The sequence below is a fragment of the Taudactylus pleione genome, unplaced genomic scaffold, assembly GCF_031769625.1.
Source record: "Taudactylus pleione unplaced genomic scaffold, aTauple2 ptg000129l, whole genome shotgun sequence".
NCBI lineage: Eukaryota > Metazoa > Chordata > Amphibia > Anura > Myobatrachidae > Taudactylus > Taudactylus pleione.
This window is the reverse complement of record NW_028284531.1, coordinates 9,770,274-9,796,869: the sequence shown is the minus strand read 5'-3', so window position 1 is coordinate 9,796,869 and position 26,596 is coordinate 9,770,274.

The window sequence follows — 26,596 nt, the reverse complement described above, 5'->3', positions numbered from 1 at the left end:
GCACGTGCATCAACAAAGTAGTGCCAAGCGTGCGCCTGTGTCATAAGTAAAGGGCCGGCTGGCTTGACCGTTAAAGGGTGCTGTAACCCCCAAAGTACACTCCAAACCAAAACAAAAAATATTTTCTGTGTTTGTGAATTGTGTGCGCAGTAGCCGCACGTGCATCAACAAAGTAGTGCCAAGCGTGCGCCTGTGTCATAAGTAAAGGGCCGGCTGGCTTGACCGTTAAAGGGTGCTGTAACCCCCAAAGTACACTCCAGTCCAAACCAAAAAAAAAAATATTTTCTGTGTTTGTGAATTGTGTGCGCAGTAGCCGCACGTGCATCAACAAAATAGTGCCAAGCGTGCGTCTGTGTCATAAGTAAACGGCCGGCTGGCTTGACCGTTAAAGGGTGCTGTAACCCCCAAAGTACACTCCAAACCAAAAAAATATATATTTTCTGTGTTTGTGAATTGTGTGCGCAGTAGCCGCACGTGCATCAACAAAGTAGTGCCAAGCGTGCGCCTGTGTCATAAGTAAAGGGCCGGCTGGCTTGACCGTTAAAGGGTGCTGTAACCCCCAAAGTACACTCCAAACCAAACAAAAAAATATTTTCTGTGTTTGTGAATTGTGTGCGCAGTAGCCGCACGTGCATCAACAAAGTAGTGCCAAGCGTGCGCCTGTGTCATAAGTAAAGGGCCGGCTGGCTTGACCGTTAAAGGGTGCTGTAACTCCCAAAGTACACTCCAGTCCAAACCAAAAAAAAAAATATTTTCTGTGTTTGTGAATTGTGTGCGCAGTAGCCGCACGTGCATCAACAAAGTAGTGCCAAGCGTGCGCCTGTGTCATAAGTAAAGGGCCAGCTGGCTTGACCATTAAAGGGTGCTGTAACCCCCAAAGTACACTCCAAACCAAAAAAATATATATTTTCTGTGTTTGTGAATTGTGTGCGCAGTAGCCGCACGTGCATCAACAAAGTAGTGCCAAGCGTGCGCCTGTGTCATAAGTAAAGGGCCGGCTGGCTTGACCGTTAAAGGGTGCTGTAACTCCCAAAGTACACTCCAGTCCAAACCAAAAAAAAAAATATTTTCTGTGTTTGTGAATTGTGTGCGCAGTAGCCGCACGTGCATCAACAAAGTAGTGCCAAGCGTGCGCCTGTGTCATAAGTAAAGGGCCAGCTGGCTTGACCATTAAAGGGTGCTGTAACCCCCAAAGTACACTCCAAACCAAAAAAAAAAATATTTTCTGTGTTTGTGAATTGTGTGCGCAGTAGCCGCACGTGCATCAACAAAGTAGTGCCAAGCGTGCGCCTGTGTCATAAGTAAAGGGCCGGCTGGCTTGACCGTTAAAGGGTGCTGTAACTCCCAAAGTACACTCCAGTCCAAACCAAAAAAAAATTTTTTTTCTGTGTTTGTGAATTGTGTGCGCAGTAGCCGCACGTGCATCAACAAAGTAGTGCCAAGCGTGCGCCTGTGTCATAAGTAAAGGGCCGGCTGGCTTGACCGTTAAAGGGTGCTGTAACCCCCAAAGTACACTCCAAACCAAACAAAAAAATATTTTCTGTGTTTGTGAATTGTGTGCGCAGTAGCCGCACGTGCATCAACAAAGTAGTGCCAAGCGTGCGCCTGTGTCATAAGTAAAGGGCCGGCTGGCTTGACCGTTAAAGGGTGCTGTAACCCCCAAAGTACACTACAAACCAACTAACAAAATATTTTTTCTGTGTTTGTGAATTGTGTGCGCAGTAGCCGCACGTGCATCAACAAAGTAGTGCCAAGCGTGCGCCTGTGTCATAAGTAAAGGGCCGGCTGGCTTGACCGTTAAAGGGTGCTGTAACCCCCAAAGTACACTCCAAACCAAAACAAAAAATATTTTCTGTGTTTGTGAATTGTGTGCGCAGTAGCCGCACGTGCATCAACAAAGTAGTGCCAAGCGTGCGCCTGTGTCATAAGTAAAGGGCCGGCTGGCTTGACCGTTAAAGGGTGCTGTAACCCCCAAAGTACACTCCAGTCCAAACCAAACAAAAAAATATTTTCTGTGTTTGTGAATTGTGTGCGCAGTAGCCGCACGTGCATCAACAAAGTAGTGCCAAGCGTGCGCCTGTGTCATAAGTAAAGGGCCAGCTGGCTTGACCATTAAAGGGTGCTGTAACCCCCAAAGTACACTCCAAACCAAAAAAAAAAATATTTTCTGTGTTTGTGAATTGTGTGCGCAGTAGCCGCACGTGCATCAACAAAGTAGTGCCAAGCGTGCGCCTGTGTCATAAGTAAAGGGCCGGCTGGCTTGACCGTTAAAGGGTGCTGTAACTCCCAAAGTACACTCCAGTCCAAACCAAAAAAAAAAATATTTTCTGTGTTTGTGAATTGTGTGCGCAGTAGCCGCACGTGCATCAACAAAGTAGTGCCAAGCGTGCGCCTGTGTCATAAGTAAAGGGCCAGCTGGCTTGACCATTAAAGGGTGCTGTAACCCCCAAAGTACACTCCAAACCAAAAAAAAAAATATTTTCTGTGTTTGTGAATTGTGTGCGCAGTAGCCGCACGTGCATCAACAAAGTAGTGCCAAGCGTGCGCCTGTGTCATAAGTAAAGGGCCGGCTGGCTTGACCGTTAAAGGGTGCTGTAACTCCCAAAGTACACTCCAGTCCAAACCAAAAAAAAAAATATTTTCTGTGTTTGTGAATTGTGTGCGCAGTAGCCGCACGTGCATCAACAAAGTAGTGCCAAGCGTGCGCCTGTGTCATAAGTAAAGGGCTGGCTGGCTTGACCGTTAAAGGGTGCTGTAACCCCCAAAGTACACTCCAAACCAAAAAAATATATATTTTCTGTGTTTGTGAATTGTGTGCGCAGTAGCCGCACGTGCATCAACAAAGGAGCAGCGCCAAGCGTGCGCCTGTGTCCCATAAGTAAAGAGCCGGCTGGCTCATTTCTTAAAGGGTGGTGTAACCCACAAAGTGCACTACTTTCCAGCAAAAATAAAAAAATATTTTCTGTGTTTAGCCGCACGTATATATCAAATCGATATAACATAAATGGAGGACCAAACTTTCTCCAATAAAAATAAAATAGAGAAAGATCAAGAACCACTTCCTCCTAGTGCTGAAGCTGCTGCCACTAGTCATGACATAGACGATAACATGCCATCAACGTCGTCTGCCAAGGCCGATGCCCAATGTCATAATAGAGGGCACATACAATCCCAAATGACAAAGTTCAGGAAAATGACCTTGAAAAAAACATTTAAATCAGCTGAAGAGAAACGTAAACTTGCCAATATGCCATTTATGACACGGAGTGGCAAGGAACGGCTAAGGTCGATCCCTAGTATGTTCATGACTAGTGGTTCAGCTTCACATGACGATGGAAGCCCTCCTCCCACTAATAAAATCATAAGAGTTAAGCTGGCAAAAGCACAGCGAAGAACTGTGCTTTCTAAGAAGATATCACAAATCCCCAAGGAGAGTCCAAGTGTGGTGGTGGTTGCGATGCCTGACCTTCCCAGCACTGGACGGGAAGAGGTGGCTCTTTCCACCATTTGCATGCCCCCTGCAAGTGCTGAAAGGAGCACCCACAGTCCACTTGCTGATATGCAAATTGAAGATGTCACTGTTGAAGTACAACAGGATGAGGATACTGGTGTAGCTGGCGCTGAGGAGGAAGTTGGCGAGGAGGATTCTGATGGTGATGTGGTTTGTTTAAATCAGGCTCCGGGGGAGACAGTTGTTGTCCGTGGGATGAAAAAGCCCATCACGGTCATGCCTGGGCAGAAGACCAAACATTCCACCTCTTTGGTCTGGCAATATTTCTATCCAAATCCGGACAACAACTGTCTTGCCATATGTACCATATGTAAAGGTGAAATAAGTAGGGGTAGGGACGTCAACCACCTAGGAACATCCTCCCTTATACGGCACCTGCAGCGCGTTCATAAAAAGTTACTGTCAAGTTCAGAAACTTTGGCTAAGACTGTAAGCAGTCCAGGGACACCTAAATCCCGTTGTCCTGTTGTATCCAAGCACCTGCAAACCACACCGTCAACTCCCTCCTCGTCAATTTCCTCCTTAGTCAGGATCGGAAGTAGTCCTGCAGGCCATGTCACTGGCATGACTGACTCTCCTATCCGGGATTCCTCCGGAGGATCCTGCATTGCTACGCCTACTGCTGCCGCTGCTGCTGTTGCTGCTGCTGAGAGTCGTTCATCATCCCAGAGAGGAAGTAGGAACACCACTACTTTTACTAAACAATTGACCCTCCAACAGTCCTTAGCGAGGAGGATGAAGTACGACATCAGTCATCCTGAAGCAAAACGTATAACTGAGGCCTTGACTGCTATGTTGGTGTTAGGCATGCGTCCGGTATCCGCCATTAGTGCAGTGGGATTTAGACAATTGATGGAGGTAGTGTGTCCCCGGTTCCAAATCCCGTCTAGATTCCACTTCACTAGGCAGGCAATACCGAGACTGTACAGAAACGTCAGAAAAAGTGTCCTCAGTGTCCTGAAAAATGGCGTTGTACACAATGTCCACTTAATCACGGACATGTGGACAAGTGGAACAGGGCAGACTATGGACTATATGACTGTGACAGCCCACTGGGTAGATGTATCACCTTACGCAGCAACAGCAGCAGCGTCACCAGTAGCAGCATCTCAGAAACGCCAGCTCGTTCCAAGGCAGGCTACGCTGTGTATCACCGGTTTCAGTAAGAGGCACACCGCCGACAACCTCTTAGAGAAACTGAGGGAAATCATCGCCCAGTGGCTTACCCCACTTAGACTCTCCTGGGGATTTGTGATATCTGACAACGCCACCAATATTGTGCGGGCATTACATCTGGGCAAATTCCAGCACGTCCCATGTTTTGCTCACACAATAAACTTGGTGGTGCAGAATTTTCTGAAAAGCGACAGGGGCGTGCAGGAGACGCTTTGGGTGGCCCAAAAAGTTTCTGCCCACTTTTGACATTCAGCGACTGCGTGCCAAAGACTGGAGCACCAGCAAACACTCTTGAACCTGCCCCACCATCACCTGAAGCAAGAGGTTGTGACGCGGTGGAACTCAACCCTCTATATGCTTCAGAGGATGGAGGAGCAGCAAAAGGCCATACAAGCCTATACATCCACCTATGACATAGGCAAAGGAGGGGGTATGCACCTGACTCAAGCGCAGTGGAGAATGATTTCCGTGTTGTGCAAGGTTCTCCAGCCCTTCGAACTTGCCACACGTGAAGTCAGTTCAGACACTGCCAGCTTGAGTCAGGTCATTCCCCTCATCAGGCTTTTGCAGAAGCAGCTGGAGAAAGTGAAGGAGGAGCTAAGACGGAGCAATTCCGCTCGGCATGTGGGACTTGTGGATGAAGCCCTTCATTCGCTTTGCCAGGATTCCAGGGTGGTCAATCTGTTGAAATCAGACCACTACATTTTGGCCACCGTGCTCGATCCTAGGTTTAAAGCCTATGTGGTGTCTCTCTTTCAGGCTGACACAAGCCTGCAGAGGTGCAAAGACCTGCTGGTGAACACACTGTCAGCTGAAGCAGAACGTGACACGTCAACAGCTCCTTCTTCATTTTCTCCCGCAACTGGGGCTGCCAGGAAAAAACTTAGGTATCCTAAGCAACCCGCTGGTGGTGATGCAGGGCAGGCAGGACCAAGTTTGGACATCTGGTCTGGACTGAAGGACCTGGCAACAATTTCTGACATGTCTACTGTCACTGCATATGATACTGTCACCATTGACAGAATGGTGGAGGATTACATCGGTGACAGCATCCAAGTAGGCATGTCAGACAGTCCATACCTGTACTGGCAGGAAAAAGAGGCAATTTGGAGGCCCCTGTACAAACTGGCTCTATTTTACCTGAGTTGCCCCCCCTCCAGTGTGTACTCCGAAAGAGTGTTTAGTGCAGCCGGGAACCTTGTCAGCGAAAGGCGTAGGAGGTTGCTTCCACAGAATGTGGAGAAGATGATGTTCATCAAAATGAATTATCAGCTCTTCCAGGGAGACCAGCCTCCAGAACGTACAGAGGGACCTGTGGTGGTGGATTCCAGTGGGGATGAGTTAATAACTCTGTGAGGATGAGGATGTACACACTGAAGAGGGTGAGGAATCGGTGGATGAGGAGGATGAGGATGACATCTTGCCTCCGTAGAGCCAGTTTGTGCAGGGACAGATTAATTGCCAGCTTGTTTTGTGGGGGCCCAAACGAACCAATCATTTCAGCCACAGTTGTGTGGCAGACCCTGGCGCTGAAATGATTGGTTTGTTAAAGTGTGCATGTCCTGTTTATACAACATAAGGGTGGGTGGGAGGGCCCAAGGACAATTCCATCTTGCACCTCTTTTTTTTCTTTGCATTATGTACAGTTTGGGGCCTAGTTTTTCAAACTGCCATCCTGTCTGCCACTGCAGTATCACGCCTAGATGGGTCACGTGTTTGTGCCTCCCACTCATGTCGCTTAGCATAGTCATCCAGCTACCTCGGTGCAACCTTTTGGACATAAAAACACTATTGTGAGGTGTGAGGTGTTCAGAATAGACTGGAAATGAGTGGAAATTAAGGTTATTGAGGTTAATAATAGCATAGAAGCAGAAAAACCTACAAATTCTGTGATTTTAGCTGTTTTTATGCTTTTTTTCAAAAAAATACAGATCCAAAACACAAAACCCAGAACCCAAAACACGGAAGGGAGGTTTTGGCAAAACCAATCCAGATCCAAAACACGAAGAAAGATCCAGATCCAAAACCAAAACACAAAACACGAAAAGTAGCCGGTGCACACCCCTAGTATATATATGTACATATTGTGATAGAAGCACTGGTAAAGTGGTCAATGGCAGGTACATTTTTCCTAGGTCTTTGGCCTATGTGTTCTAAAAACTCCCAGGAGAAGTCTGTTTTTGTAAGCAGACCAGAGTATCAGCTTTTGGAAAAGCCGGTTTGGGTCCTGGGGGTGTGGATGTGAGGAGAGGGAGGGCTCCATCCACAGGCCACTCCAGGTTTTGGGCCTTTCAGCCTGGTAACAGGCTCAGTAGGGATTGCAGCTGGAAATGGCTAATATAAGCATGGTTTGTTTGTGGCTGAGTGTCTCAGACCTGGGAGAGCAGGCAGACTAGCCTGTTCAGAGACACTTGGTGATAATCCTTGTAAGTACTGTGCACGTGTTTTGTTGATGGTGACGGCAATAGGCCCTACCATTATTATAGAGAGGGAATCTGCTGTGTAGCTAGTGCCCAGCCGGGCTAGGTCTTATGTTTATGTTTTGTTTATGTTTATATTCATTTGGCACAATAAAGACTGGCGCTGACCAGTTTGTACGAGAACCCCAGACTTGTATCCTGTTTCTACAGCTGCTGTGTGTGTAAAGAGGGTGTCCACCTACCCCAGGAGAGGAAACCCCCTATCCCGACTGTGTCACATTTGGTGGAAAATGCAGGCAATCACACACTGAAGTTTGTAGCCAGAAAAAAAATTTCCTTTAAAATTTAAAGGGACAGACACGAAGTTGTGAAATCCATGAAGGTGGTGTCAGCAGATGCTCAGAGAGGCCAGGTTCTGTTTTCAGCCTACCCCTAAAGACAACATGGAGGACATTGTTAAAGCCTTGTTCCAAGCTACAGCAGCTCAGCAAGAAGCTACCAGGGCTCAGCATGAACAAAATCCAGCAGGAATCCACCAAGGTGCAACTATTGGCCTTGGAGACCACCCAGAGGCAACAATAAGTCACCATCGAGGAATCCCGCCAGGCCTTAGTAGAAAACCGCCAGGCTTTAGCGGAAAACAGCCAGGCCATAAAAGAGGTTGTACAACACCTAGTAGCCCGGTCTGGAGATACATCTGCTGACCCTCCAACCCACACTTGCTCCATATGCGCCATTCATTTTTTACAGAAGATGACTGAAAGTGATGATGTGGAGGCATATCTCACGGCGTTTGAGAGAACCGCAGAAAGGGAGAGTTGGCCCAAGGAACAGTGGGCAAGTCTTGTGGCACCCTTCCTGTCTAATGAACCACAAAAGGCCTACTATGATTTGTGCCTGGCTGATGCAAAGGACTATGTAAAACTAAAACAGGAGATCCTAACTCGCTTGGGAGTTATCTCATTTGTTCGTGCCCAATGAGTCCACCGCTGGGATTTCCAAATGGAAGAGCCTCCATGCCATGCTCACAGATGCATGACCTCGTCCATCTAACCACAAAACGGCTACAGCCGAGACGCTGACAGGACCACAGATCGTGGAAAGAGTCATGATGGACCGGTTTCTGCGATCGCTACCTGCAACTCTGCGCAAGTGGGTGAGCCATGCAGACCCTAAGTCCGCAGACCAGTTAGTTGAACTGGTGGAGAGGTATGTGGCAGCTGAGGAGCTGAGTGTGCCCCACCGAGCCCCGATGGCGCATCGGCGAACTCCCATTGACACTGGCAAGACTGTTCCATGGGAGAAGGGTGCTGGGTGGTGGAATGTACTCAAAACTGGGGGTGTGGAACCTGGAGATGGGCCAGCCAGGCCAGGAAGGATCCTACCCTGTAAAAGACTAGGTATTAATGTAATTCAATGTTTCCGATGTGGTGGTTTTGGCCATATTGCGGCTAATTGTTCACTTACCTCTGAACCTATGCAATGTGATACTGCTCATGTCAACCGCAGGATGTCTTTCTTTGCACAACCAGCCTGTACTGCTGAGCGGCAGGTTGAGACAGATAAGCACATGTATATACTCACTGTAGAAGGCAACCGAGTAGAGGCTCTGTTAGATTCTGGTAGCCTGGTTACACTTATGAAAGCTGAACTGGTGAACCCCTTGAAGCATAAGGGGAAAACTGTTGGTGTGACCTGCATACATGGGGATACCTGGTATTATCTTACTGCAGAAGTGAACATAGAAACACCATGTGGTTCTGCGATAGTCTCTGTGGGTTTGGTACATGGCTTAATGTATAATGCAATATTGGGGAGAGACTTTGCTCACTTCTAGAAGTTGTGGGAAAGCCGATTTTGCACAGAGGTAAATCACCCTGACTCGTTTGAAAGGGTTACTGACGTAGTAGCAGAGTCAGAGATGTTCCCTTTTTCTAGTATGGTTGGCGAACTAGAGAATGTGGAGCGTGATGGCGGCTCGCCAAGTGGTGTGCCTCCTACTGAGGTGGGGAGTGTTATTGAGCCCATGGACCACCTGCCTGATCTTGAGGTCAGGAGAGAGGTATTTGCTGAGGAGCAGTTGAATGACCCTACTCTGGTAAAAGCCAGGGAGAATGTCAATGTGATCAATGGTAAACCCATAGACCCCGATAGTCCTTTGTCATATCCTCACAAGGCAGTATGTCAGGATTTGTTGTACTAGGTGACTAAGAAGGGGGAAGATATTGTGGAACAATTAATAGTTCCCAAAGCATACAAAAGAACAGTGTTAGATCTGGCCCATGGTCATATAATGGCAGGCCATTTAGGGGTGGAGAAAACTACTGAGCGAATTGTGCAGAGGTGTTTTTGGCCCGGGGGGTCCATAAAGAGGTATCTGACTATTGTGCATCCTGCCCTGAATGTCAGTATCATGCCTAAAGGCCACATTTCAAAAGTCCCCTGGTTCCGTTAGCCATTATTGAGGTTCTGTTAGAAAGAATAGCTATGGATTTGGTTGGGCCTTTAATGAAATCTGCCCAGGGCCATCAATATATTCTGGTGATAATGGATTACGCTACCAGGTACCCGGAAGTGATACCATTACGCAATAAGTCAACCAAGACCATTGCTAGAGAATTAGTCCATGTCTTTAGCAGGTTGGGAGATCCTGATTGACCAAGGTACCCCATTTATGTCAAAAATAATGAAGGAGTTATGCCATCTGTTTAAAATTGACCAATTAAGAACCTCTGTGTACCATCCACAGACCGGTGGGTTAGTGTAGAGGTTTAATAAAACTTTAAAACACATGCTAAGGAAAGTAGTGGACAAAGATGGTAGAGATTGGGATTACTTGTTACCTTATTTGCTGTTGGCCATAAGAGAGGTTCCCCAAGAATTGCTACTGTGGTGCCGATAGTAAGAGAGCACTTGGAACAGGCCCAACAGGCACAGCAGAGGGTATACAACTGCAATGCTCGCTAAAGCAACTTTGCTCTTGGGGACAGAGTGTTGGTGTTGGTTCCCACAGTAGAAAGTAAACTTTTGGCTAAATGGCAAGGACCCTTTGAAATCTTAGATAAAGTGGGGCAGGTCAATTATAGTTTACCAGCTGGGGAAAAGAAAGCCAGAACAGATATACCATGTAAATCTTATAAAACCCTGGAAGGATAGAGCAGCACTGTCAGCCATCCGAGCCCCTCCAGTAAACCCAGGGCCCATGGTACCCGAAGTGACAGTGGCAAAAACCCTGTCAGCCAGTTAACAGCAGGAAGTTAAGAAATTTCTGATCACAAATAGGGTGCTGTTTTCTGACCTACCAGGGAAAACCACAGTCATCAAACATGACATAATCACTGACCTAGGGGTTAAGGTTAACCTAAAGCCCTATAGGTTACCAGAAGCCCGAAGAGAATCAGTGTCGAAGGAAATTAAAAAAATGTTAGAGTTGGGTGTAATTGAAGAATCACATAGTGAGTGGTCAAGTCCCATTGTGCTCATTCCAAAACCCGACGGGAGTGTGCGTTTCTGCAATGACTTCCGGAAATTGAACAGTGTGTCAAAGTATGATGCCTACCCTATTCCTAGGGTGGATGAACTAATTGAAAGGCTGGGGACAGCCAGATATTTAACTACTCTTGACTTAACCAAAGGGTATTGGCAAATGCCGTTAACTGAGAACGCCAAAGAAAAGACAGCTTTGTCTGCACCCGAGGGGTTATTTCAATACAAAATGTTGTCCTTTGGGCTACATGGGGCACCTGTTACCTTTCAAATAATGATGGATAGGATTCTAAGGCCCCATAGACAGTATGCTGCCGCTTATATGGATGATGTGGTCATTCGTAGTCCTGATTCGCAGTCTCACTTGCCCAGAGTACAAGCAGTGTTGGACTCCATCTATAAAGGTTTGATAAAGCCACAGCTCAATAAGATTGAGGCAATCCAAAACTGGCCACGACCCCTGAATAAAAAGCAGGTGAGAGCCTTTTTAGGGATCACTGGGTATTATAGGAGGTTTATACCCAAGTTTGCCACCATTGCATTCCCACTGACTGACCTTACCAAAGGCAAACAGAAAGTCATGGTGGAATGGGGTCTTCAAGCAGAGAAGGCTTTCCAGGAGTTAAAAATAGCATTATGTACCCAACCAGTTCTGATGACTCCTGATTTTGACAGAGAGTTTGTTGCACAAACTGATGCGTCAGATGTAGGCATCGGAGTGGTCTTGTCCCAAAGCAAAGAGGGTGAAAAACACCCGATTTTCTTCTTAAGCCGAAAATGAAATGTACATGAAAGAAACTATGCTACGGTCGAGAAAGAAGCATTGGCCATAAAGTGGGCGTTAGAGACTCTCAGGTACTACTTGGTGGGAAGAAAGTTCAGATTGATCACTGACCATGCCCCTCTGAAGTGGATGTCAGAAAACAAGGACAGTAATGCGAGAATAATGAGATGGTTCTTGGCATTACAAACCTTTAAATTTACGGTAGAACACAGGCCAGGAAGCCAGCTGGCCAATGCAGATGCTTTGTCACGTGTCCATTGTTTGTCACGTATCCAGCGGTTGTTCCGCCCCACAGGTTGAAACAAAGGGGGGAGATATGTGATAGAAGCACTGGTAAAGTGGTCAATGGCAGGTACATTTGTCCTAGATTTTTGGCCTATGTGTTCTAAAAAACCCCAGGAAAAGTCTGTTTTGTAAGCAGACCAGAGTATTGGCTTTTGGAAAAGCCAGTTCGTCCTTGGGATGTGGATGTATGGAGAGGGAGGGCTCCATCCACAGGCCACTCCAGGTTTTGGGCCTTTCAGCCTGGTAACAGGCTCATTAGGTATTGCAGCTGGAAATGGCTAATATAAGCATGGTTTGTTTGTGGCTGAGTGTCTCACACCTGGGAGAGCAGGCAGACTAGCCTGTTCAAAGACACTTGGTGATGATCCTTGTAAGTACTGTGCAAGTGTTTTGTTGATGGTAAGGGCAATAGGCCCTACCATTATTATAGATAGGGAATCTGCTGTGTAGCTAGTACCCAGCCGGGCTAGGACTTATGTTTGTTTTGTTTATGTTTATATTCATTTGGCACAATAAAGACTGGCACTGACCAGTTTGTACGAGAACCCCAGACTTGTATCCTGTTTGTACGGCTGCTGTGTGTGTAAAGAGGGAGCCCATCTACCCCAGGAGAGGGACCCCTATCCCGACTGTGTCACAATATATATATAAACAGTATTAATATTTGTGAAAAGTGTCTTAAAAATGTCATTTGTGTGAAGCTCACCTGTGACCGGATGGCCTCAGCCTCCACTCCTGATCACAGGTCGGGTTTCAATCCCCACTGGGTCAGGGGTTCACTCTTACCGTCAGTGACCTCCTGTCATTCCACGCACTGTGCAGTGGGTGGGTATGTAGCTGCCACCACCTAACTCCTACTGTAAGTGTTTGAAACCGCTTACTGCTGTGTATGCATCGACTAGTTGTGGCCACACCTCATGATTTGTGTCGGATGATATTCACTGATCCCTCACAGTGGACCAGGTTCTGCATGGTAGCTGGAGCTTTGGAGATACTTGGCTCAATCCAGAACAGCCGAAGAACAGAATACTGTTTTGCGCAATTCTGTTGGTCGCAGGATTCAGATGCAGTCAGAAGGCAAAGATGTCTATTGCTCAATGGTTTTTAAAAAGACTCTTCCCCTTAGCTTCAAGGGGGTACAGCATACAGAGATGTTCAGCAGTCTTGATATTCAAAAAATATACAAAGATGTACATTTCTACCAGGCACGCAGACTTCTTTTATGCCACTCCAATACACATTAGCAAAGGGGGTAAGTCCTCCCTGTGGCTTCCAACCAATCACCTTAAATGCATGTGCTGGCCACATGCATGTTTAACTTTGGACAGTGGGGAGTGGTCACTCCCCTGTGCCTGAGCCCACCCGCAGAGCTCGGCACACTCTCAGCTCTGTCCTATCTGCAAGGGACAAAGTTTTCCCTCCAAAACAGACTTCCAGGAATCTTCCTAGGGACTCAGCTCACCACCTCTAGCCTGAATCTCAGCTCCAGAGATAGGCGGCCCAGGTCCCCTGACAGCATCTCCTGCCCACCGAGTGAAAGCCCTTTGGAGCGTCCTAAAAACACTTAGCTGGCTGCATTGACCAGCTCCCTATGCACCTCCTTATACCACTATCAGGCATGAGGCTGCATAGGAGGATAGTTTATTTCTTTGGAAGGGGCTGGAGGATCCAGCAGCCCACTGAGGACTCTAGATCCCCTGGCCGTCCAGAGAATTCACAGGTAAATGCATTTTACATCTTAAAATATGCATTTAAACTAGGGGTGTGCACCGGCCACTTTTCGTGTTTTGTGTTTTGGTTTTGGATCTGGATCTTTCTTCGTGTTTTGGATCTGGATTGGTTTTGCCAAAACCACCCTTCCGTGTTTTGGGTTCTGGGTTTTGTGTTTTGGATCTGTATTTTTTTGAAAAAAAGCATAAAAACAGCTAAAATCACAGAATTTGTAGGTTTTTCTGCTCCTATGCTATTATTAACCTCAATAACCTTAATTTCCACTCATTTCCAGTCTATTCTGAACACCTCACACCTCACAATAGTGTTTTTATGTCCAAAAGGTTGCACCGAGGTAGCTGGATGACTATGCTAAGCGACACGAGTGGGCGGCACAAACACGTGACCCATCTAGGAGTGACACTGCAGTGGCAGACAGGATGGCAGTTAGAAAAACTAGGCCCCAAACTGTACATAATGCAAAGAAAAAAAGAGGTGCAAGATGGAATTGTCCTTGGGCCCTCCCACCCACCCTTATGTTGTATAAACAGGACATGCACACTTTAACAAATCAATCATTTCAGCGCCAGGGTCTGCCACACAACTGTGGCTGAAATGATTGGTTCGTTTGGGCCCCCACAAAACAAGCTGGCAATTAATGTGTCCCTGCACAAACTGGCTCTACGGAGGCAAGATGTCATCCTCATCCTCCTCATCCACCGATTCCTCACCCTCTTCAGTGTGTACATCCTCATCCTCACAAAGTATTAACTCGTCCCCACTTGAATCCACCACCACAGGTCCCTCTGTACGTTCTGGAGGCTGGTCTCCCTGGAAGAGCTGATAATTCATTTTGATGAACATCATCTTCTCCACATTCTGTGGAAGCAACCTCCTACGCCTTTCGCTGACAAGGTTCCCGGCTGCACTAAACACTCTTTCGGAGTACACACTGGAGGGGGGGCAACTCAGGTAAAATAGAGCCAGTTTGTACAGGGGCCTCCAAATTGCCTCTTTTTCCTGCCAGTACAGGTATGGACTGTCTGACATGCCTACTTGGATGCTGTCACCGATGTAATCCTCCACCATTCTGTCAATGGTGACAGTATCATATGCAGTGACAGTAGACATGTCAGAAATTGTTGCCAGGTCCTTCAGTCCGGACCAGATGTCCAAACTTGGTCCTGCCTGCCCTGCATCACCGCCAGCGGGTTGCTTAGGATACCTAAGTTTTTTCCTGGCAGCCCCAGTTGCGGGAGAAAATGAAGAAGGAGCCGTTGACGTGTCACGTTCCGCTTCAGCTGACAGTGTGTTCACCAGCAGGTCTTTGCACCTCTGCAGGCTTGTGTCGGCCGGAAAGAGAGACACCACATAGGCTTTAAACCTAGGATCGAGCACGGTGGCCAAAATGTAGTGGTCTGATTTCAACAGATTGACCACCCTGGAATCCTGGCAAAGCGAATGAAGGGCTTCATCCACAAGTCCCACATGCCGAGCGGAATCGCTCCGTCTTAGCTCCTCCTTCACTTTCTCCAGCTGCTTCTGCAAAAGCCTGATGAGGGGAATGACCTGACTCAAGCTGGCAGTGTCTGAACTGACTTCACGTGTGGCAAGTTCGAAGGGCTGAAGAACCTTGCACAACACGGAAATCATTCTCCACTGCGCTTGAGTCAGGTGCATACCCCCTCCTTTGCCTATGTCATAGGTGGATGTATAGGCTTGTATGGCCTTTTGCTGCTCCTCCATCCTCTGAAGCATATAGAGGGTTGAGTTCCACCGCGTCACAACCTCTTGCTTCAGGTGATGGCGGGGCAGGTTCAAGAGTGTTTGCTGGCGCTCCAGTCTTCGGCACGCAGTCGCTGAATGGCGAAAGTGGCCAGAAATTTTTCGGGCCACCCAAAGCGTCTCCTGCACGCCCCTGTCGCTTTTCAGAAAATTCTGCACCACCAAGTTTATTGTGTGAGCAAAACATGGGACGTGCTGGAATTTGCCCAGATGTAATGCCCGCACAATATTGGTGGCGTTGTCAGATATCACAAATCCCCAGGAGAGTCTAAGTGGGGTAAGCCACTGGGCGATGATTTCCCTCAGTTTCTCTAAGAGGTTGTCGGCGGTGTGCCTCTTACTGAAACCGGTGATACACAGCGTAGCCTGCCTTGTAACGAGCTGGCGTTTCTGAGATGCTGCTACTGGTGACGCTGCTGCTGTTGCTGCGTAAGGTGATACATCTACCCAGTGGGCTGTCACAGTCATATAGTCCTTAGTCTGCCCTGTTCCACTTGTCCACATGTCCGTGGTTAAGTGGACATTGTGTACAACGGCATTTTTCAGGACACTGAGGACACTTTTTCTGACGTTTCTGTACAGTCTCGGTATCGCCTGCCTAGTGAAGTGGAATCTAGACGGGATTTGGAACCGGGGACACACTACCTCCATCAATTGTCTAAATCCCACTGCACTAATGGCGGATACCGGACGCACGTCTAACACCAACATAGCAGTCAAGGCCTCAGTTATACGTTTTGCTTCAGGATGACTGCTGTCGTACTTCATCCTCCTCGCTAAGGACTGTTGGAGGGTCAATTGTTTAGTAAAAGTAGTGGTGTTCCTACTTCCTCTCTGGGATGATGAACGACTCCCAGCAGCAGCAGCAACAGCAGCAGCGGCAGCAGTAGGCGTAGCAATGCAGGATCCTCCGGAGGAATCCCGGATAGGAGAGTCAGTCATGCCAGTGATATGGCCTGCAGGACTACTTCCGATCCTGACTAAGGAGGAAATTGACGAGGAGGGAGTTGACGGTGTGGTTTGCAGGCGCTTGGATACAACAGGACAACGGGATTTAGGTGTCCCTGGACTGCTTACGGTCTGAGCCAAAGTTTCTGAACTTGACAGTAACTTTTTATGAACGCGCTGCAGGTGCCGTATAAGGGAGGATGTTCCTAGGTGGTTGACGTCCCTACCCCTACTTATTTCACCTTTACATATGGTACATATGGCAAGACAGTTGTTGTCCGGATTTGGATAGAAATATTGCCAGACCAAAGAGGTGGAATGTTTGGTCTTCTGCCCAGGCATGACCGTGATGGGCTTTTTCATCCCACGGACAACAACTGTCTCCCCCGGAGCCTGATTTAAACAAACCACATCACCATCAGAATCCTCCTCGCCAACTTCCTCCTCAGCGCCAGCTACACCAGTATCCTCATCCTGTTGTACTTCAACAGTGACATCTTCAATTTGCATATCAGCAAGTGGACTGTGGGTGCTCCTTTCAGCACTTGCAGGGGGCGTGCAAATGGTGGAAAGAGCCACCTCTTCCCGTCCAGTGCTGGGAAGGTCAGGCATCGCAACCACCACCACACTTGGACTCTCCTTGGGGATTTGTGATATCTTCTTAGAAAGCACAGTTCTTCGCTGTGCTTTTGCCAGCTTAACTCTTTTGATTTTTTTAGTGGGAGGAGTGCTTCCATCGTCATGTGAAGCTGAACCACTAGTCATGAACATACTAGGGATCGACCTTAGCCGTTCCTTGCCACTCCGTGTCGTAAATGGCATATTGGCAAGTTTACGTTTCTCTTCAGCTGATTTAAATGTCTTTTTCAAGGTCATTTTCCTGAACTTTGCCATTTGGGATTGTATGTGCCCTCTACTATGACATTGGGCATCGGCCTTGGCAGACGACGTTGATGGCATGTTATCGTCTATGTCATGACTAGTGGCAGCAGCTTCAGCACTAGGAGGAAGTGGTTCTTGATCTTTCTCTATTTTATTTTTATCGGAGAAAGTTTGGTCCTCCATTTATGTTATATCGATTTGATATATACGTGCGGCTAAACACAGAAAATAATTTTTTTTTTGGTTTGGACTGGAGTGTACTTTGTGGGTTACAGCACCCTTTAACGGTCAAGCCAGCCGGCCCTTTACTTATGACACAGGCGCACTCTTGGCACTACTTTGTTGATGCACGTGCGGCTACTGCGCACACAATTCACAAACACAGAAAATAATTTTTTTTTGGTTTGGACTGGAGTGTACTTTGGGGGTTACAGCACCCTTTAACGGTCAAGCCAGCCGGCCCTTTACTTATGACACAGGCGCACGCTTGGCACTACTTTGTTGATGCACGTGCGGCTACTGCGCACACAATTCACAAACACAGAAAATAATTTTTTTTTGGTTTGGACTGGAGTGTACTTTCGGGGGTTACAGCACCCATTAACGGTCAAGCCAGCCGGCCCTTTACTTATGACACAGGCGCACGCTTGGCACTACTTTGTTGATGCACGTGCGGCTACTGCGCACACAATTCACAAACACAGAAAATAATTTTTTTTTAGGTTTGGACTGGAGTGTACTTTCGGGGGTTACAGCACCCTTAACGGTCAAGCCAGCCGGCCCTTTACTTATGACACAGGCGCACGCTTGGCACTACTTTGTTGATGCACGTGCGGCTACTGCGCACACAATTCACAAACACAGAAAATAATTTTTTTTGGGTTTGGACTGGAGTGTACTTTCGGGGGTTACAGCACCCTTAACGGTCAAGCCAGCCGGCCCTTTACTTATGACACAGGCGCACGTTTGGCACTACTTTGTTGATGCACGTGCGGCTACTGCGCACACAATTCACAAACACAGAAAATAATTTTTTTTTTGGTTTGGACTGGAGTGTACTTTCGGGGGTTACAGCACCCTTAACGGTCAAGCCAGCCGGCCCTTTACTTATGACACAGGCGCACGCTTGGCACTACTTTGTTGATGCACGTGCGACTACTGCGCACACAATTCACAAACACAGAAAATAATATTTTTTTTGGTTTGGACTGGAGTGTACTTTCGGGGGTTACAGCACCCTTAACGGTCAAGCCAGCCGGCCCTTTACTTATGACACAGGCGCACGCTTGGCACTACTTTGTTGATGCACGTGCGGCTACTGCGCACACAATTCACAAACACAGAAAATAATTTTTTTTTGGTTTGGACTGGAGTGTACTTTCGGGGGTTACAGCACCCTTAACGGTCAAGCCAGCCGGCCCTTTACTTATGACACAGGCGCACGCTTGGCACTACTTTGTTGATGCACGTGCGGCTACTGCGCACACAATTCACAAACACAGAAAATAATTTTTTTTTTGGTTTGGACTGGAGTGTACTTTCGGGGGTTACAGCACCCTTAACGGTCAAGCCAGCCGGCCCTTTACTTATGACACAGGCGCACTCTTGGCACTACTTTGTTGATGCACGTGCGGCTACTGCGCACACAATTCACAAACACAGAAAATAATTTTTTTTTGGTTAGGACTGGAGTGTACTTTCGGGGGTTACAGCACCCTTTAACGGTCAAGCCAGCTGGCCCTTTACTTATGACACAGGCGCACGCTTGGCACTACTTTGTTGATGCACGTGCGGCTACTGCGCACACAATTCACAAACACAGAAAATAATTTTTTTTTTGGTTTGGACTGGAGTGTACTTTCGGGGGTTACAGCACCCTTAACGGTCAAGCCAGCCGGCCCTTTACTTATGACACAGGCGCACGCTTGGCACTACTTTGTTGATGCACGTGCGGCTACTGCGCACACAATTCACAAACACAGAAAATAATTTTTTTTTTGGTTTGGACTGGAGTGTACTTGGGGGTTACAGCACCCTTTAACGGTCAAGCCAGCCGGCCCTTTACTTATGACACAGGCGCACGCTTGGCACTACTTTGTTGATGCACGTGCGACTACTGCGCACACAATTCACAAACACAGAAAATAATATTTTTTTTGGTTTGGACTGGAGTGTACTTTCGGGGGTTACAGCACCCTTAACGGTCAAGCCAGCCGGCCCTTTACTTATGACACAGGCGCACGCTTGGCACTACTTTGTTGATGCACGTGCGGCTACTGCGCACACAATTCACAAACACAGAAAATAATTTTTTTTTTGGTTTGGACTGGAGTGTACTTTCGGGGGTTACAGCACCCTTAACGGTCAAGCCAGCCGGCCCTTTACTTATGACACAGGCGCACGCTTGGCACTACTTTGTTGATGCACGTGCGACTACTGCGCACACAATTCACAAACACAGAAAATAATATTTTTTTTGGTTTGGACTGGAGTGTACTTTCGGGGGTTACAGCACCCTTAACGGTCAAGCCAGCCGGCCCTTTACTTATGACACAGGCGCACGCTTGGCACTACTTTGTTGATGCACGTGCGGCTACTGCGCACACAATTCACAAACACAGAAAATAATTTTTTTTTTGGTTTGGACTGGAGTGTACTTTCGGGGGTTACAGCACCCTTAACGGTCAAGCCAGCCGGCCCTTTACTTATGACACAGGCGCACGCTTGGCACTACTTTGTTGATGCACGTGCGGCTACTGCGCACACAATTCACAAACACAGAAAATAATTTTTTTTTGGTTAGGACTGGAGTGTACTTTCGGGGGTTACAGCACCCTTTAACGGTCAAGCCAGCCGGCCCTTTACTTATGACACAGGCGCACGCTTGGCACTACTTTGTTGATGCACGTGCGGCTACTGCGCACACAATTCACAAACACAGAAAATAATTTTTTTTTTGGTTTGGACTGGAGTGTACTTTCGGGGGTTACAGCACCCTTAACGGTCAAGCCAGCCGGCCCTTTACTTATGACACAGGCGCACGCTTGGCACTACTTTGTTGATGCACGTGCGGCTACTGCGCACACAATTCACAAACACAGAAAATAATTTTTTTTTTGGTTTGGACTGGAGTGTACTTGGGGGTTACAGCACCCTTTAACGGTCAAGCCAGCCGGCCCTTTACTTATGACACAGGCGCACGCTTGGCACTACTTTGTTGATGCACGTGCGACTACTGCGCACACAATTCACAAACACAGAAAATAATATTTTTTTTGGTTTGGACTGGAGTGTACTTTCGGGGGTTACAGCACCCTTAACGGTCAAGCCAGCCGGCCCTTTACTTATGACACAGGCGCACGCTTGGCACTACTTTGTTGATGCACGTGCGGCTACTGCGCACACAATTCACAAACACAGAAAATAATTTTTTTTTTGGTTTGGACTGGAGTGTACTTTCGGGGGTTACAGCACCCTTAACGGTCAAGCCAGCCGGCCCTTTACTTATGACACAGGCGCACGCTTGGCACTACTTTGTTGATGCACGTGCGACTACTGCGCACACAATTCACAAACACAGAAAATAATATTTTTTTTGGTTTGGACTGGAGTGTACTTTCGGGGGTTACAGCACCCTTAACGGTCAAGCCAGCCGGCCCTTTACTTATGACACAGGCGCACGCTTGGCACTACTTTGTTGATGCACGTGCGGCTACTGCGCACACAATTCACAAACACAGAAAATATATTATTTTTTTAGCACTTGGGGGGAGCACCCCTGATGGACAGAGCACCCCCTGGACAACACTACAGCACTCCTTTAGGACTGGGACACTGCACAGGACTTTGGAGTGGACACAGCCCCTATGGAGAACTGACTGCACAACACAGTCCAGCCAGCCCCTATGGACTTTGAAGTAGTGGACACAGCCCCTATTAACAACAGCAGCACAGCACAACACAGCCAGCCCCTATGGACTTTGAAGTAGTGGACAACAGCAGCACTACACTACACTACACTACACAGCCCTAACTCCCACCCTCCCTCTTCACTGTCCACAGCCGAGTGAGAAAATGGCGCCGACGTGTGTACCTTATATAGGATCCAAAACCCGCGAGACTCGGAAGGCGGGAAGATGACGTTTTGCCTCGATTTCAGATCCGAGTCAGGCGGGAAAAGTCGAGCCTGACTCGGATCGGACTCGGATCGGGGGGGCTCGGGGGGGTTCGGATTTCAGAAATCCGAACCCGCTCACCCCTAATTTAAACTACATACAACCATTGGAAATACATTATACGATTTTACATTTACACCAAGCATGTGCCCTAAATCAGGCTGTTGCACGCTGCAGCACTGCAGCCCAGGACCTGCTGTCCTGGCTCAGTGCTGTACAAACCATTTTAAATACATTTATATGTTTTCTTTTTACACTTTACAGATTTGTGTTTTATTTACTGTGTGCCCAGCTCTCAGCGCTGGGCTTCCTTTGCCCTTGCTGATATCTCTCAGCGCCGAGACTTTAACCTGCACGTTGGCAGCTTCAGGAGCAGGGGGGGGGGGGGGGTTGGGGGGCTCTGGGTTGAGGCACACAGCCAGCCTCCCCCCGGTGGTTGCCTCCTGACCTGCACGCGGAGCCGGCTAGCCCGGTTCTCTCATGCATGGCTCTCAGCCCTGCAGTTCAGGACACATGTTCTGGTTGCAGCAGTGTCCTGTCTCACTCAGCACCAGAGGGTACAGGGACTGGTTCACCCTGTCCCTCAGTGCACGTTGACTGTAGTGCTGGGGCGCCGGGAGCACTCCGCTGCCTTGCCACAGTAAGCAGCCGGCATGGAGGGACCAGCGGCAACCCTGTGGAGCTGGGGCGCCTGGAACCAGGCTTCTGGCCCCCAACGTGGAGCCCTCATTGCCGCACTGTATAGTTATTGTTTCTTTTAAAAATGGTGTCGCAGCACGGGGGTTAACCCCTTCAGTGCCACAGCCATTAGCCCCTTGTGGCCAGCCTCCGGCCACACCACCACTCTGGATGTCACCGGAAAGGAGTCTGTGGCCATAAAGTGGACAGCAATTTATACAGTCCAGAAAGTACATAGGCATACCTCTGAACTGTCCCGCTTCTGACGGGACAGTCCTGCTATTCAGGTACTGTCCCGCTGTCCCAGCCGCAGTGTCCCACGGTGGGGGGAAGTTGGGGGAAATGAATCTCACTCTGCAGAACAGTGGGTGAATAGATGCCGTATGCATGTGCACGGCATCTCTTCACTGTTCGGGGAGAGCCCTTGGGGCAGTCCAGCATCTCTGTTGATGCTGGTCTCGCTCCCGGAGTGATGACAAATCTAATCCCATCTGCTCATTCTGTAGAGACTGTTATGGTTGCAGTGAAACATTTGCACGGTCTCCTGATCCAAGAGGGATTCCAGATTCAAACGTTACAATTTATAAAAAAAAAATATGGAAAATGGGGCTGGTATCCTTCATTCTTTTTGCTGTGCTGAGATGTTAGTGCAGCAGACTTCACCCCCACTCCACCCATCATCCCACCAAAAAAACCCTGTTAGATACATCTGCATTTGGACTTGCATCTGAATGGCCCATAATCTCCAGGAGTGTGACTGCCTTTTACACAACTATAGATATTCAACCTATTTTCTGAATCTGTCTAACTGACTTGCCCGCCCCATAAATCCTGTGGTAACATATATATATATATATATATATATATATATATATATGAACTATGGCCCTCATTCAGAGCCGAAACTGCGAGCCGGAGCCTGCAGTTGAGGTTTTCAACCGCAAGGCCCGGAGTGATTTTGGCTCTATCAGAGCCAAAATCACTCCCACTGACATCACTAGTAATGTCAGTGGGCCGGCTTCTGACGGGAGGCGTTCCCTTAGGAACGCCCCCTCAGGGAGGCACGCTCCCGGCACGCCCACCAAAGGGGGCGTGCTGTCAATCAACATCGACAGCACGCCCCCTTTGATCAGACACAACGAGCGGACAGCCGCTCGCGAGTGGGTCTGAATCAGGGCCTATATTTATATGTTTTAAGTTCATGATTGGTCTGATTTTGCTATCAGAGTCACCTTTCTGCCTTGAGACTTAACCCTGCCAACTGTCCCGTGGATCTGTATGTGCAATTTGCCTGGGAGATCTGTCCTGATCATACTGGCTATAACACTTCTGTGTATGTATTTGGACTGTGCTCTCCTTTCCACAGTGATTATTCACCTGGGCCCTTTTCTGTCTGTGAACACTGCTAGCCTCGATTGAAATTGCAGGTGTAGACTCTCAATACTGCAGATATGATTGCTCCCTCTGCATGTTGTGCCCTCCACCATTCACAGTGCTACTGCCAGATCACCTGACTGTATCCACCAATTCCCGCCAGACCCAGGATATATACACCCTCCTCTGATAGCATTCTGGGCCTAAGTATCTCATTACTTCCCATGGTGTACAGATTCTGCTACTTCTGTCTCCCTGTGTACAAGTGTATCCCAGGCTACTGCTGGTTCCCAGACCTGTTCATCCAGTAATCCTGCTGGCAGCTATACCTGGCACATCTGGAAATCCTGCTGGTTCCCAGACCAGTTCATCCAGTAATCCTGCTGGCAACTATACCTGGCACATCCAGAAATTCTGCTGGTTCCCAGACCAGTTCATTCAGTAATCCTGCTGACTGCTATACCTGGTGCATCCAGAAGTCCTGCTGGTTCTCAGTCCAATTCAGCAAGCCTAACTACTGGTTCTCAGTCCAATTTTGCAAGCCCACCTACTGGTACCTCGTCCAGCCTTCCTGCCAGTCCCAGTCTGGGTCCTCCAAGTTTTCTACTGGTTCCATTCCAACGTTACAAGTTTCCTGTCCGTGTCATTTATCATCAAAGACCGTTCTCACTGCCATACAAGTCATATGCAAATAGAGCTATTTATGTCATCCATGGTTCCAGTCAAGCTGGTCTCCGCTGAATCCAGTTCAACACCTGAATCGGGTAACTCTCAAACACCAACCGTGACAGTATGTAGTTGGTAATTTGCCAACCAATACATTTGTCCCTTGTTATTGATACCTAATCAATTTGGGCGCTTCTATTAAAAGTTGTGGTGTTTCAGTAAATGTTTTCATTAGCTGCACTGCCTAATCTATTTTGCTAAAACCCAGATATTTTTTGTGAGTTTAACAACTGAAATCATTTTTGTAAATTGGAGTAATTTTTATTAATATACTTATTTGGTGCCACAAGGGGTCCGCAGAGCCTTACAAAGTACGTAAATAGAAACAGTATGAACAAAGCAAGATAAAAGAGATATAGGCCCTGATTCAGAGCCGGACGCTCTGACCAGAGCGCTCGCTCTGAATCAGGGCCCACCTCCATTAATATGGAGCGTCCTCCTGGACGCTCGTATAGCTGTGGTTCACCACCCACAGCATATACGAGCGTGCAAAATGATGGTCGTGATGGTCTTTACCATCGCGACCATCGAAACTGCGAGCAAAAGCCTGCTGTTGGGTTTTTCAACCGCAAGGCCAGGAGTGATTTTGGCTCTATCAGAGCCAAAATCACTCCCACTGACATCACTAGTGATGTCAGTGGGGCCGGCTTCAGACGGTAGGCGTTCCCTTGGGAACGCCTCCGTCTGGCAGGCACGCCCCCGGCACGCCCACCAAAGGGGGCATGCTGTCAGTCACCATCGACAGCACGCCCCCTTTGATGAGACACTCCGAGCGAAGGAAAGTCCTTCGCTCGTTGGGTCTCGCGCATGTGCATGACGGAGCTCCCTCCGTCGTGTGCATGCGCAGTGGGGACCATCGACCCACTTGCGAGCGGACAGCCGCTCGCGAGTGGGTCTGAATGAGGGCCATAGTACAAAGGGAATTGGACCTAAGCCAGCAGATGGAGATCCTGACAGGGTACTGTAAGTATTAACCCTACCCCTACCCCCCCTAACCCTCCCTAGGTGGTGCCGAACCCTAACCCCCCCTCCCAGTGCCTAAGCCTAACCTCCCCCCAAGGGTGCCTAAGCCTAACCTTCCCCTCCCCGCACCCTAAACCTAACCTTCCCCCTGGGGGTGCCTGACGTTGACCCTCCCTTCCCCTAGCCTAACCCTCCCGAGGGGTGCCTTACCCTGTCTCCCCGGGAGTCCCTAACCCCCCCCCCTGCGGCTAACAGCTCCCGACACCCAGCTTACCTGGGCATCGGGATTTCGGCGTGGGGTTAATGATAGGCATTGGCATTTAGTCACCTATCATTAGTCCCATGCCGGGCTTTCACTGTCGGGAATCCGGCAGTCGGCATTTCGACCGCCGGCTTCCTAACTACATCCCAGTACAAAGCATTACAGAATATACACTACAAGGTTTATCAACATTGCTACATCAGCAGTCAAAATACCCAAATAAGCCGTGCCGGCTAAACCCAAAGGTTTGGTGTTGTTGTTGGCAGTGGGGAGGAGGTGATGGTATAAATGAGGGAAGGAAAAACATAGGTCCCTGCTTGTGAGATCTTAGAAACTAAAGTGTCATATTTTATATTATGTTAAATAAATAATGATCTATACACCTAAATTATTAAAGCCTTTTGGATCTTTTTTGAACACTACTGCATGCATGATTGAATCACACTTGCCTACCCTCCCGATTCAGCCAGGAGCCTCCCGAAAATCGTGTGCCGCTCCCGGCCCCCCGAAAAGGCAGGCAAGCCTCCCAGCCCCCAGCGATCCGTCTGCTCCCCCGCCCCCTTGCGGCTACAATATAAACACTGAGTCGCGTTGCCGGGACCCCGCCTCCTGCTTCACAATGCCATTAATATTGGCATTGTGAAGAGGGGGCGGGGCCACAATGATGCATTTGCACTGTCACGCCCCATGCCCCACCCCCAATGGTTCATCGTTGCAGCATCACGCCCCCTTTTGCTGCGACACGCCCTCCTGATGTGGAAGCCTGACAGTTCCCTCCCGGAATGGGAGCTAAAAGTTGGCAAGTATGGGTTGAAAATGTCACACCTCTCTCAATGAAGCTGAACAAAATAAATTTAATGAAAATTGATCAATCAAACATCTCCAGTTAATCACATGACTATAAATGTGCTCATTTCTACTAATTCATCGTGTCCACAAACACCCACATATAGTATGGAGTCTTTAAACATAAAATGCATTTTGATCACGACTGTCATTGGTAGATAACTAGGGGTCTATGTACTAAAGTGGACAGAGACACTAACTAATCAGCTCCTAACTGTCACTTTACAGGCTGTGCTAAAAAATTACAGAAGCTGATTGGTTGGTACTTTATCTCTGTTCACTTTTTCTCTTTCCAAGGCCATAGACCCCTAGGCTTGTAATGACCACTTATTCCAAAGGGGATGTATTTAGCAGACCGGCAGACGGGATGCCGCCGGTCTGAATCCCGTCGCTGTAAGTCAGACACAGGACTTAGGATAGGCGTCAACATACCAATGCCTATCTTAATTCCAACTCCAGAACACAGACAGATGCTAGCCCACACCAGGTAAGTCCGGGGCGTCTTAGCTGTTAGCCGCGGGGGGGGCATAGGTTTAGGTAACATAGCGGGGTACCAACCATCGGGATGTTGCTGTCAGTATTTTG